General features: G+C 39.7%; 1 long non-coding RNA gene across 1 annotated transcript in view; it reads left to right on the forward strand.

Annotated features, from left to right (window-relative positions):
- Window positions 1-468: 468 nt before the first annotated feature.
- Window positions 469-13,084, forward strand: part of LOC140688703 (uncharacterized) — a 35,846-nt gene continuing 23,230 nt past the window's right edge. The window contains exons 1-3 of the long non-coding RNA XR_012063453.1: window positions 469-733; window positions 3,293-3,407; window positions 8,333-8,431. This is a non-coding gene — a long non-coding RNA (uncharacterized lncRNA). The remainder of the gene's footprint in view (window positions 734-3,292; window positions 3,408-8,332; window positions 8,432-13,084) is intronic.

The raw sequence follows: 13,084 nt of genomic DNA on the forward strand, positions 1-13,084 counted from the left end.
TATCAGTAATAAAATTCTTTTAAATCCCTTTTAATTGCTGTTTAACACTATATTGAACAGATATATAAATAGTCCTAGGTTTCAGAAATTTAAAAAATTGTCATTACAATACCACTGCAAAGAATATTATGGTGTTTCAATTTTTAGTTACTAATTTGGACTAAAAATTAACAAGTTTGCTTTTCTTCATGTAAACCAGTGGTTTTTTTTATGAATAAATTCTAAGGATTTTAAATAACTTTTCAGTAACTTCAACAAAGAAATTATCTTTAAGGCAAAAATGTATGATGGTTTGCAAATCTATTTTTATTATGTCTTCACTTTTACCAGTGTCATATGTGTGTGTGCTTGCACAAGGGCTTTAACTACCAGCAATGTAAGAAAAGTCTGTGTACTAAAAATGAGAAAATAATTTCCTTGTATGTGTTTTCATTCTCCCAATATAGGTTTTGGATGACAAGCTTGTATTTGAAAAGTACACACCCTGTGGGAGGTGCTCTATACATACGCTGAGATACTGCACATCAAATTGCCCCTGAAGCCCAATGATCTGAAAACCCGGTCCTCAGCCTTTGATAATTTCAGCAGTTTTATGAAAGTCCTCCAAGTAGATGAAAGTATCATCAAGACAGAGCAAGAATTTTTCATTTCCCTATTTGTGAAGAGCTGCATGAATGACTATTATATTCAGGATAGAGATACATTCTTCAATCCAGCCACCAGAAGCCGCATTGTAAGTCTAAACCGAGTTTAGCTGCTGTCTTGGGGGTGATTTAGAACCTGCTGTTGAATTATCAGTGATTTGGTTGGGTTGGTTTGATTTGGTTTTTAAAAGCTGCCCATAAAAAGGAAAAAACAGAAAGAAAAGAAATATGCCTACAGATCCCTGTTAGGATAGTTAACAGTGGCTGGTTTGTTATCCCGTATAAACCACACACTCTCTTAGAATATTTTTAGGTTTACTTCATCCTTTCTCAGATCAAGTATCAAGTAAGGGACAGTGTTAAAAAAAATTCGGGATTAACAGGCTAGTGAGCTCCGGGATCTGCAAGGCAGCTTTCCTTCCCCATGGTGTAAGTCAAATGGCAGAAATGAAATAAAGCACCTCATGTCTCCTCAGGTGTTAACAGGAAAAGACTAATCTTCTTGACCTTGTTTCTTCCTGGGTAAAATGAAGATAATATGTCAGGAGGCGACAAGCTCATTTAAGGCAGGAACCATGTTGTCTTGTTCACTGCTGAATCCCAGGCACCGGGAAGGCTGAGTTTAACGAGTGAATGAATGAACTGTATTTCCCCCAGAGTTACCATTTGGGACAGTGAAGATTAGCAGCTAAGAGCATAGACTCTAGAAGGGAGGGTACAGCTCAAGTGATGGGGCGCATGCTTAGCAAGTATAAGGTCCTGGGTTCAGCCCCCATCTCGTCCTCTAAAATAGACAAATAACCCTAATTACCTCCCCACCCCCCACCAGAATTACCTTATTATCTCCGCACCACCAAAAAAAAAAAAAAAGAGAGAAGAGGCCAAGAGCATAGACTCAGGCTGGAACACCTGTGCTGGTCTCTCGCTGTCGACCTTGTAAAAGTCATTAGCCTCTGTGTTTATCAAGTTCCTCATCAATAAAATGGGGATAATAATAATACCCACCTGGTAGAGTTGCTATGGGGATTAAAAATTCTGTGTCAATGTTAGAACTGCCCTGGCTAATAGTAAGTACTATGCATCTGTCAGCTCTTTTCATAATTGCTGACAGGTGTTATTATCAACCAAAGGAATATTAGTTCTTTGTAAGGGAAATGCATGTTAGACCATTTCATTTATCATTTTCTGTAATTCAGGATTTTTCCCTTTGAAATATCATTTTCTGTCTGTGCACTAGGAAGCCACAGGGCTTTCCAAATTTCATCTGTCTGGGTTCTTGTCATGATGGCAATACTGCAGAGTGTTGACATTTTTTAGGGACTCCGTCTGAGATGACAGCAACCCCTCAAATTCAGGAGCATTTCTCTAACTGAAAACATCTTGCATGAAATGACATTTTTAAAATGTAAGAGCTTCAGATGATGAAAGTTGCCATAACTGCAAGGATGTTATATCTAAGCTCTTTAAATAAATCCTGATATTGAAATAAAGGAAATACTATATTATAGTGCTCTACGACTTTGTTATCTTTGCTATCCATTTATCTGACTCTCTAAGACCACAGAAAGCAAAGACTGAGATTGATCGTTACTACTGTGTGTTACACATATTTGTGAATGAAGACAATACTGAAATGCACTGTTTAAGATATTAAAGTGGACACTAAACAGCTGCTTGATGCACATGCATGAACAGAACAGGGAGCTGGGTGCAGGGAGCAGACACTGAGCTTCCTGGATCAGAGACCCAGCACAGCAGTCCAGCCCAGCAGTCCACCTGTTTTATATTTATGTCCCAGCAAAATTAGCAGTGAGAGTCTGACATGAACTTTGGGGACACTTGCAAACAGCTGTCATGATTATTAATGTGGGACACCAGGATTCTACAGTGTTTCGTTGGCAGCTGCGCACAACCAGTTCTTTTCCACTAAAGCCTGTTGTAATTGCTGGTCCCACATCCAGGCTTAGAAATCATCGCATGTGGTGTTTGGGAGGGAGGTAAGTGGAGTCAGGACCCATGTTAAGGCTGGGTGGGTAATAATCTGGTTCTAGTACAGGAGAATGGAAAGTAGGTCAGGTGGGAAGGAGAATGACTGGATTTTAATTTTGTTTCTTGAGTAAGCTAAATATATAACATCATGTCAAGTTTCTTTGTTGTTTATATTCCATGTGCTGTCACCAAATAACTACTGAATTGTGTGGACAAAAAAACCTGGGTTTTAAAATTGACCCTGCCCCTAACCAGCCAGAGTCCAGGTTCCTCTGGTTGTCCAAGGATGGGGCTGGACCGTCAGGTGTCCCTCCACTGCAGCAGTTTGGGCCCTTGGGTGGCCTAGTTTTTTTTGCTGTGGAAGACTGGCCAAGTTGTAGGACGTTAAGCACCTGCAAGTCTCTCACCAGGTACCCACGGTGGTTCCAGGACTGTAACATCCAAGCGTTCCTTTCTACCCACGTTTGCAAATGACCCTCAAGGGGTTAGTATTAATCCTGGGTGAGAATTATGAAAAATTATATGGTACCTCCATACATTCTGGCAAGTGAGGGCCCCTTATTTACAAATGACCACGAAGTGTTAGCACCACATTTTATCAACAGAACATGTGATCACGTGGTGACAGTGATGCTCACCTCTTTGCTTCTTTTTCCCAGTGCAACTTCAGCCTCCATAAGATGACCTCAGCTGTCCCAGTGAACAGGGCGTTCTGTACAGGGAATGGGCTCCTCCTCGAAGCATAGACAAGAAGCAGCCCTTAGATCTCCTCAGGTGAGCTGTTGTGGAGAGCACTCCAGTGGGGAGGGCTCAGGGTTGCCCTCACGGCATCTGAGGGTGACAGTCCTCCAAGAGTGTTACCAACCAGGAAGCTCACAGGAGCTCTGAGCTTTGTTGCCCCAAGTTTTTACTGGAGGCTTTATTACAAAGACATGATTTATTGGGTCACTACCGACATGGCTAACCCAAACCCTAACTGTAACTCAAACCTTTCCTTAGCCCTAACCGTTGAGCCCCTTCCTCTCCTGGTGGTCACGCAAATTGTAACAAAGCTCAAAGCCCCACTCATCTAATCACATGGTTGGTGTCTCTGGCTGGCCAGTCCCCATCCTGAGTTATCCCGTGAACACAAGCCAAACAGCGGTCCACCATGAATAGCAAAGACACATCTATCTTGGGAAATTTCAAGGCTTTAGTGGTTCCCGTCCAAGAACTGGGAATAAAGACCTACCAAATTTTCATTAAAGAGCAGTAAATGTTAGATTTCACTTAAATTATAAAATAAGAGAGAAATTCTCACTGCTTTGCTATATCTGATTTTCGACAACGTTTCACTACACCATGTGACTGTAATGTCGCACTCAGCATGTGTCTTCTCAGAGCAGTAGTGCCGGCTGCTCCCCGGGAGCTTATGCTGTTTGGGCAAGGCTGCTGGTGGGAGGGAGGCCAAGGACAACCGAGCAAATAAAAATAATCGGGCGAATAAGGAAACAATGTCAGATAGAAATGAAGGAAATAACACTGTGTTGAGATGGGAGACTTGGGGGGAAGTGAGTCAAGAAAGCTATATTTGCGTAGGTTACATGTGAGCTGAGATGGTGATAAGGAGGCTGGACTTTGAGGATTTGGGAAAAGTTACCCCAGGAATAAAGGCAGCTTGTCCATTGGCCCGGAGGCACAAATGTGTTCAGCAGGTTTGAGGAGATACTGGAGCCAGCGCTGGTGAGAGGGATGAGACGCGAGGCTTAGAAGGGCATCAGGAGCACAGAAAGGAGTGTAGACTCTAAGCACAGTGAGAAGCAGTCATGGTAGTTTAAGCACTAAAGTAATTTTCTCTCACCCACAATTTGCAAAGATAATGTGGAGAATGAATTGCAGGGACCCAGGAAGCAGGGAGGCCGGGTCGGAGGCTCTTGGAGTGGGCCAGCTGAGAGAAGGTGGGAGCCAGGGAGAAATTCGTTTGGGGAATGGACCTGACAGGATACAGTGATGGGCTGGCTGTGGATGGTGAGGAGAAGAGGAGGGTCAAGTTAGGCCCAGGTCGTCCTGGAGCCGGGTGCCTGATCTTCCTAATCTCAGTGCCCCATGCAGGTGCCCACCTACTTGGGCAAACCTCTTAACCTTCAAAGTGAGGGTTTTAAAACACTGAAATCTTTTTGTTTGTTTCACATTTTATGGAAAGATTCAAACATGTACAGAAGTAGAGAGAACAGCACAGCCAGCCTGCCTGTATCAGTCACCCAGCTCCAGAATTATAAACTCAGAGTCACTGCCGTTGCATCTTTCATCTCCACATCCTCCCCTCCCCCACTACGGGATCATTTCGAAGACAATCCTACATAGCTTCACCTTTCATTAGTGAAATGACAAGATCTCTTTCAAATACAATTGAAATATTCCTTTTTTATTTAGGGTTACAAAGTAATTCCCTAATTGTCAGAAAAATACACTTTTAAGTAGTTTTGGGGTTGAAATCGGGATCCAGACTAGGTTCAGACATTGCAGCTGGTATATGTCTCAAGTGGGCTCTAATCGAAAAATTTCCTGTTTCTCATTTTCCTTGAAATTGCTGAGGGGTTTCTCTATTACCTGTTTGGCTGAATTCATTCTCCCCTGTGGTGTTAGACTTGTTTCTCCATCCTATGTATTTGCTTTAGCTAAGTGATTTGATCCTCCCCTAAAAGCTTGATCTGATTGAGGTTCAACTTTGTGCAAGAATACTTGTTATGTGAAGTTTTGTACTCCTGTCATAAGGTACATAATTTCCAGTTGACTCTCATATTTTGATGACAGCAGCCAATAATGATTGTCACCCGGGATCATTGTTTCATAAGGGATTTTATTTCATGTGGTCATACTCTAATTTCCTCCCTCAATTATCAGCAGGATCACAGTCATGAAGAGGCACTTTCTCCTTAACTCGGGTTATTCGGTAGAACACAGTTTTAAAAGAGGATGTTTGTACATATGTAAATATTTAAAATTAAAACATTTTTTTTTAATTTTTTTTTCTGATGGAGGTACTGAAGATTGAATCTAGGACCTTATGAATGCTGAGCACACACTCTGTCACTGAGTGTACCCCATCCCCCTTGAGATTCATATTTATATGATATTTTCCTTCTGTTATTTTTGTTTTGTTATACAGAATTTGATGGCAGGGCAATGGGTTTTACGGCTCTTTAATCATTCTTTATGGGGTTTTGGGGTTTGTGTCTGTGTTTGTAAAGAAAACAATTTTCCCACTATTCTAAGTATGTTTTGCTAAGGAAAATATGTTGATCTGTTCCCTGCCCCTGGTCCATGTGTTCCCTTTGTTTCTTCCCATTAGTGGCCCCTTGAGGTCTGTGACAAGACTAGTATGTCGTTAATCAAGATTGAAGGAGATCTGAAGAGATTTATTCAAGGAGATGAAATTTGTAGACAATGTATTGGAAAGTATTGAGAAAGTTATTCATCAGGGGAAGGTCTGGGGTTGAATTTTTAAGTGCACAGAAATCTAAGCTATGAATCACCAACACAATTATTAACTCCAGGGAAAACAACGTAGGGAAGAAAAAAGTAAGCCTAGCAGCCAACTTGCTACAGCTGTGAACAGTCTGTACAGAAAGCTAATAATGTAAAGCAAGGCTACTGATCTGATCAAAATTATAATGTAATTGTATCAAAAGGTTGGAAAAATGAAGTTTTGGGTGTGTAGATGAGATGGGGTTTGAAAGAGAGCTTAATCCTCATTTTCCAAAATACAAAGTTAAATAGGTGATACATAAAGCTGAAAAAGTCAGTAGGCTGCGTTACAAGGATACTAGTCAGAGATAGGGAGTAATTATTCCAGGAGTCAGCAGTAGGAGCTGAACGTGGTTGCTTCTGGCCAGGAAATGGGGCGGTTGTTGGGAACTGCTCCTTTTTCCAATTGGTGTTCGAGAACTGTTTGACTCTTTAAGGAATATATGGTATAACTTTGATAATAAGAAATCAAAGATGAATTTTGAAAATTTGATATTAAGAATTGGGTTGTTTTTGACAGAGAGGGATAACAGACAAAATATATTTGAAGGGATCCTCATTATTCCTAGCGTTTCAGCAAGGACTAGGGGGCGACATCTTTTTAAGGTTCAAAAACTCTGTCTGACCTTCTTACCGACATGTAACCTTTGTAAATAATGAACTCCCCGTCACTGTTAAAATCCAGGCAAAGGCTGCCTGACCTGCTCTAACTGTAGCAGGGTGTGTTTACCATTGGGCAGTTGGAGAAGGCAACTTCTAACATTCTTTCAGTTTTGAATGTGGCATTTTCAGGACGGATATTTGATAAGAATTTATTACAAAAAGCTTAACAAGAAAGAGTCCAAGACATCTCAAACCCATTGCCAGGGTTTTCTCTGCGAGACACCATCCTGAGCCTTCCATCTGTGAGCCAGGCCACAAAGCCTAGTCACATGAGAATGAACACACTTTGTCCCTCCTATCTGATTTGGCATCGGGCTCAGCCCTTTTCCCCATCGAATGGTCCACGCCCAGGTCTCTGACGATGGAGCTGGTCTCATAGCAGCCCTGTGAGAGCTGGTCCAGCCCAAGGGGTTTCCTGCGTGAAGATTCCCAGGACTGCAGGCTGTTCTCAGAGCTGAGTCCCCCCTAGGGGTGAGCTCCAGACTGAGCCGGAAGCCTCAGAGAGAACTCAGAGCTGAAGAAATCCACAGGTTTTACCAAGCAGTGCCGAGTCAGTAATGAGCCATTTGAGGGAAGTATCAGCAACAGCAAGACACACCTGAGCAGCCGTCTCATTGTTCCGCCTCATTCCTAAACCGTCTGTGTCTGCCTGTCTGTGTCTGTCTCCCTTTCAGGGTCAGCCTGGCACCGCTCCGTGCCCTGCCTCATTTCTTCTGATCTTGCCTCCCTGGCCTGTTCCATCTACTCAAGATTAACTGAGAAACATTGAACAGTTTTTAAAACCTAGGAATAACAGACGTGCTAGATACAAAGAATACAGGGCAGTACCTTCCTCAGTCACATCCCTTCTGCCCTCCCCCATTGCCACAATAAGTTTTATAAATATTTTTTCAGAGGGAAATTGCACTCCCAGTTGTTATTATTATCAGACATTTCCTTATTATCTGTGGTTTACGATGCATTTGCTTCAGGGAATTTCCCGAGATAAGGCAGGAGCAGATGACTGAGCCACTTGTTGATGTCCACTTGTGTCAAGCCTGTTAAGAATGATCTTTGGGGGGATTTGTTGAATGTGCCAGACTGTCCAGTGAGTGGTGATGATCCCCTGCATCTGCTCCAGAGTCGACCACGTCCCCTCCTTTGCTCTGTTCTCATTTATCTCTCTTCAGCAGGTGAACCAGTCATCTGTACTCCTATGATACGTAAAATACTTCTTATTTCACAGTAGAATTTGGGGGATGCTATGAAAACACGTTTTAAGCGTGAATGGACTCAGAGGTTTAAACTTAAAGCCCCCTTGGTTTACAATCAGAAATTAATATGATGGAGGGAGGGTATAGCTCAGTGGTAGAGTGCATGCCTAGCATGCATAAGGTCCAGGGTTCAATCCCCAATGCCTCCATTTAAAAACAAATAAATAAACCTAATTATGCCCGTCCACAAAAAAAAAGAAAAAAGAAATTAACATGAGGATGAAGTTACAGAGAGATTATGTGTGTCTTCTGAAACTACATTTTGTCTTTCTGCAGGAAATTTTACGGAGAGAAGGTCAGAATCTACTTTGCTTGGCTGGGCTATAACACTCAGATGCTCCTCCTGGCAGCAGTCGTGGGGGTGACTTACTTTCTGTATGTATATTTTAATCAAAATAACTGTACCTGGAGGTAACTTCTCTTTATTCCTTCTTACCGTGCTTACTTAACTTAGAATAACATTCTCCAGGAGCATCCATGTTGTTGCAAGTGGCCCTATATTTTCAGTGTTTATGGCCGAGTAGTATTCCATTGTATAAATATATCACTTCTTTAGCCAGTCATCTGTTGATGGACATTTAGGCTGTCTCCACGTCTTTGCTATTGTAAATAGTGCTGCTATGAACATTGGGGTGCAGGTGTCATCCTGATGTAGGGTTCCTTCAGGATATATGCCCAGGAGCGGGATTCCTGGGTCATATGGCAAGTGTATTCCTAGTCTTTTGAGGAAACTCAATACTGTTTTCCACAGTGGCTGCACCAAACTGCATTCCCACCAGAAGTGTAGGAGTTTCCCCTTTCTCCACAGCCTCTCTAGCATTTGTCATTTGTGGATTTTTGAATGATGGCCATTCTGACTGGTTTGAGGTGATACCTCATTGTAGTTTTGATTTGCATTTCTCTGATAATTAGTGATACTGAGCCTTTTATTCTGTGCCCATTGATCATTTGTATGTCTTCCTTGGAGAATTGCTTGTTTAGGTCTTCTGCCGATTTTTGGATTGGGTTATTTGGTTGTTTCTTATTAAGTCATATGAGCTGCTTATATATTCTGGAGATCAAACCTTTGTCAGTTTCATTTGCAAAACTGTTCTCCCATTCTATAGGTTGTCTTTTTGTTTTACTTATGGTGTCCTTTGCTGTGCAGAAGCTTGTAAGTTTCTTTAGGTCCTATTTGTTTATTCTTGCTTTTATATCTATTGCTTGTGTAGACTGCCCTAGGGGAACATTTCTGAGATGTATGTCAGATATTTTGCCTGTATTTTCTTCTAGGAGGTTTATTGTATCTTATCTTTTATGTTTATCTTGCTGAAGAGACTGTCTTTATTCCATTGTATATTCTTGCCTTCTTTGTCGAAGGTTAGTTGACCAGAAGTTTGTGGGTTCATTTCTGGGCTCTCTATTCTGTTCCATTGGTCTATATGTCTGTTTTTGTACCAATACCATGCTGTCTTAGTGACTGTAACTCTGTAGTATTGTCTGAAGTCTGGGAGAGTTATTCCTCCAGGCTCTTTCTTTCTCTTCAGTAATGCTTTAGCAATTCTAGGTCTTTGATGGTTCCATATAAATTTTATTGTGATTTGTTCCAGTTCTATGAAATATGTCAGGGGTAATTTGATAGGGATTGCATTAAATCTGTAGATTGCCTTGGGCAGTGTGACCATTTTAACAATATTGATCTTTGCAATCCAAGAGAATGGGATACCTTTCCATTTTTTAAAGTCTTCTTTAATGTCCTACACCAATGGTTTATAGTTTTCTGTGTATAATTCTCTAACCTCTGTGGTTAGATTTATTCCTAGATATTTTATTACTTTGGGTGCTATTTTAAAGGGGATTATTTCTTTACTTCTTTTTCTGTTGATTCATCATTAGTGTAAGGAAATGCAACTGATTCTGGAACATTAATCTTGTAACCTGCTACCTTGATAAATCCTTCGATCAGCTCTAGTAGTTTTTGTGTGGACCTTTTAGGGTTTTTAAGATACAGTATCGTGTCACCTTTTACCACTTCTTATCCAATTTAGACCCCTGTTACTTTTCTTACTTGCCTGATTGCTCTATCCAGGACTTCAAAGTCTATGTTGAATAGGAGTGGTGATAGTGGGCATCCTTGTCTTGTCCCAGATTTTAGTGGGAATCTTTGGGTTTTTCACTGTTGAGTGCTATGCTGGCTGTAGGTTTGCCATATATAGCTTTTATGATGTTGAGTTATGTTCCCTCAATATCCACATTGGTGAGATTTTTATCATAAATTGGTGTTGAATTTTATCAAAAGCTTTTCTGCATCTTTTGAGATGATCATGTGGTTTTTGTCCTTTTTCTTGTTGATGTGAAGTATTACATTGATTGATTTGCATATGTTGAACCACACTTATGTCCCTGAGATGAACCCCATTTGAGCATGATATATAATCTTTTTTATGTGCTGTTGGATTCTATTTGCTAGTATTTTGGTAAGGACTTTTTGCATCTGTGTTCATCAGTGATATTGGTCTGTGATTCTCTTCTTTGGTGGTGTTTTTGCCTGGTTTTGGTATCAGGGTGATGGTGGCTTCATAGAATGAGTTTGGGAATATTACTTCTTTTCAATCTTCTGGAAGAGTTTGAGAAGGACTGGTATGAGTTCTTCTTTGTATGTGCGGCAGAATTCCCCAGTGAAGCTGTCCAGTCTGGACTTTTATTTGTAGGGAGGTTTTTTTTATTGTTAATTCGATTTCATTCCTAGTGATTGGTTTGTTCAAGTGGTCAGTATTTTCTTGATTCAGTCTTGGTGGGCTGTATGTTTCCAGAAACTTGTCCATCTCCTCTAGGTTATTCATTTTTGTCCATGTAGTTTTTCATGATATTGTCATATGATATTCTGTATTTCTATGTTATTTGTTGTAATTTCTCCATTTTCCTTTCTTATTTTGCAAATTTGTGCTCTCTCTTTTTTCTTCTTTGTGAGTTTGGCCAGATGTTTTTCGATTTAATTTGTTCTTTAAAAAATCTAGCTTTTGGTTTGATTGATTATTTTCTTTATTTTTTTATACTCTATTTTATTTATTTCCTCCCTGATCCTTACTATTTCCTTCCTTCTGCTGACTTTTGGGTGTTTTTGCTCCTCTGTTTCTAGTTCTTTTAGCTGGTGGGTTAGATTGTTTATTTGATATTGTTTTACTTTTTTGAGGAAGGCCTGTATCGCCCTAAACATTCCTCTTAGCACTGTTATGCTGCGTCACATAAGTTTTGTGTGGTTGTGTTTTAATTTTCATTTGTCTCAAGGTATTCTTTAATTTCAACTTTGATTTCACCATTGACCTAATGGTTTTTTTAAATACCATGTTGTTTAATCTTTGTGCTTTCCTTTATTTCTCCTTTGTTTCTCTGTAGTTGATTTCTGGTTTCAATGGCTTTGTGGTCAATAAAGATGCTTGAGATAATTTCTATCTTCTTAAAATTGTTGAGGCTTCTTTTGTGACCAAGTACATGACCAATCTTAGAAAATGTTCCACGTGCACTTGAAAATAATGTATATCCTATTTTGGGGGTTTGTAATGCTCTAAAAATATCCACTAAATCTAATTTTTCTCTTGTATCATTTAATTTCTCTGTTGCCTTATTTATTTTCTGTCTGGAAGATCTGTCTAGTGATGTTAATGTGGTGTTAAAATTTCTGACAATGATTGTATTCCCATCAATTTCCCCCTTTATCTCTGTTAGTATTTGTTTTATGTACTTAGGTGCTCATGTTGGGTGCATATATATTAATGATTATAATATCCTCATCTTGTATTGCTCCTTTAATCATAAAATGTCTTTATTTATCTTTATGGCCTTTGTTTTAAAGTGTATTTTGTCTGAAATCAGTACTGCTGTACCTGCTTTTTTTGGTGTTTCGATTTTCATGGACTATTCTTTTCCATCTAATCACTCTCAAACTATATGTGTCCTTCTCCCTAAAGTGTGTCCCTTCAATGCAGTGTATTGAATGTTCTTGCTTCATTATCCAGTCTGCCACTCTGTCTTTTGACTGGAGCATTTAGTCCATTAACATTTACAGTAATTAATGATAGATGAGTGTTTATTGCTATTTTGAATTTACTTTTGCAGTTGATTTGGTAGTTCTTCTCTGTTCCTTTCTTCTTCCTTTTGTGGTATGGTTATTTTCCTTTGTATTATCTTGGATTGTATTTAGTTTTTCTGACTCACTTGTAAGTTTTTGGCTTGTAGTTACACTTTTTTGTAAGTCTGTTAACCAATTACTCTAACTATGTGTACTAAACAGATAGTAATGTAATCTCAAACCCACCCTACTGACAACAAAAAATTTAAAAAAAAAGAAGAAAGAAAAAATACTCTATATTTTCTTGCTTCCCTCTCCCACTCAATGATTTAGATGTCTTCTTTTACAATTTCATGTTTATTCTATTTGTACTTCATGGTAGTTATCACCTTTCCAGTTATGAGTTCTCATTTCTGTAGCATCCTTCTTCTTTTCTATTTAGAGTAGACCTTCCAATATTTCTTTTAGCATGGGTTTAGTGTTGCTAAAGTCCTTTAGTTTTTGCTTCTCTGTGAAAATCTATATCTCTCCTTCTATTCTAAAGGATAGCCTTGCTGAAGTAAGTATTGTAGGCTGCATCTGTTTTTTCATTCAGGACTTTGAATATATCTTGCCACTCCCTTCTGGCCTGTAGTGTTTCTGTAGAGAAATCAGCTGAGAGCCTTCTCTTGTAAATCACTCTTTGTTTTTCTCTTGCTGCCTTTAGGATCATTTCTTTATCCTTCAATCTGGCCATCTTGATTATGATATGTCTTGGCGTGGGTCTCTTTAGGCTCTTCCTGTTTGGGAACCTCTGAGCCTCCTCTGCTTTGGTGTCTGATTCCTTCTTTAGGTTTGGGAAGTTTTCAGTCATGATTTCTTTAAATACCTTTTCCATCCCCTTTGTTCTTTCTTCCCATTCTAGAACCCCTATTTTCCATAGATTGGCATGCTTTATATTATCCAATAGGTTCCTTATATTGTTTTCATTGTTTTATATT

Source organism: Vicugna pacos, chromosome 2 (genome assembly GCF_048564905.1).
Source record: "Vicugna pacos chromosome 2, VicPac4, whole genome shotgun sequence".
Lineage (NCBI taxonomy): Eukaryota > Metazoa > Chordata > Mammalia > Artiodactyla > Camelidae > Vicugna > Vicugna pacos.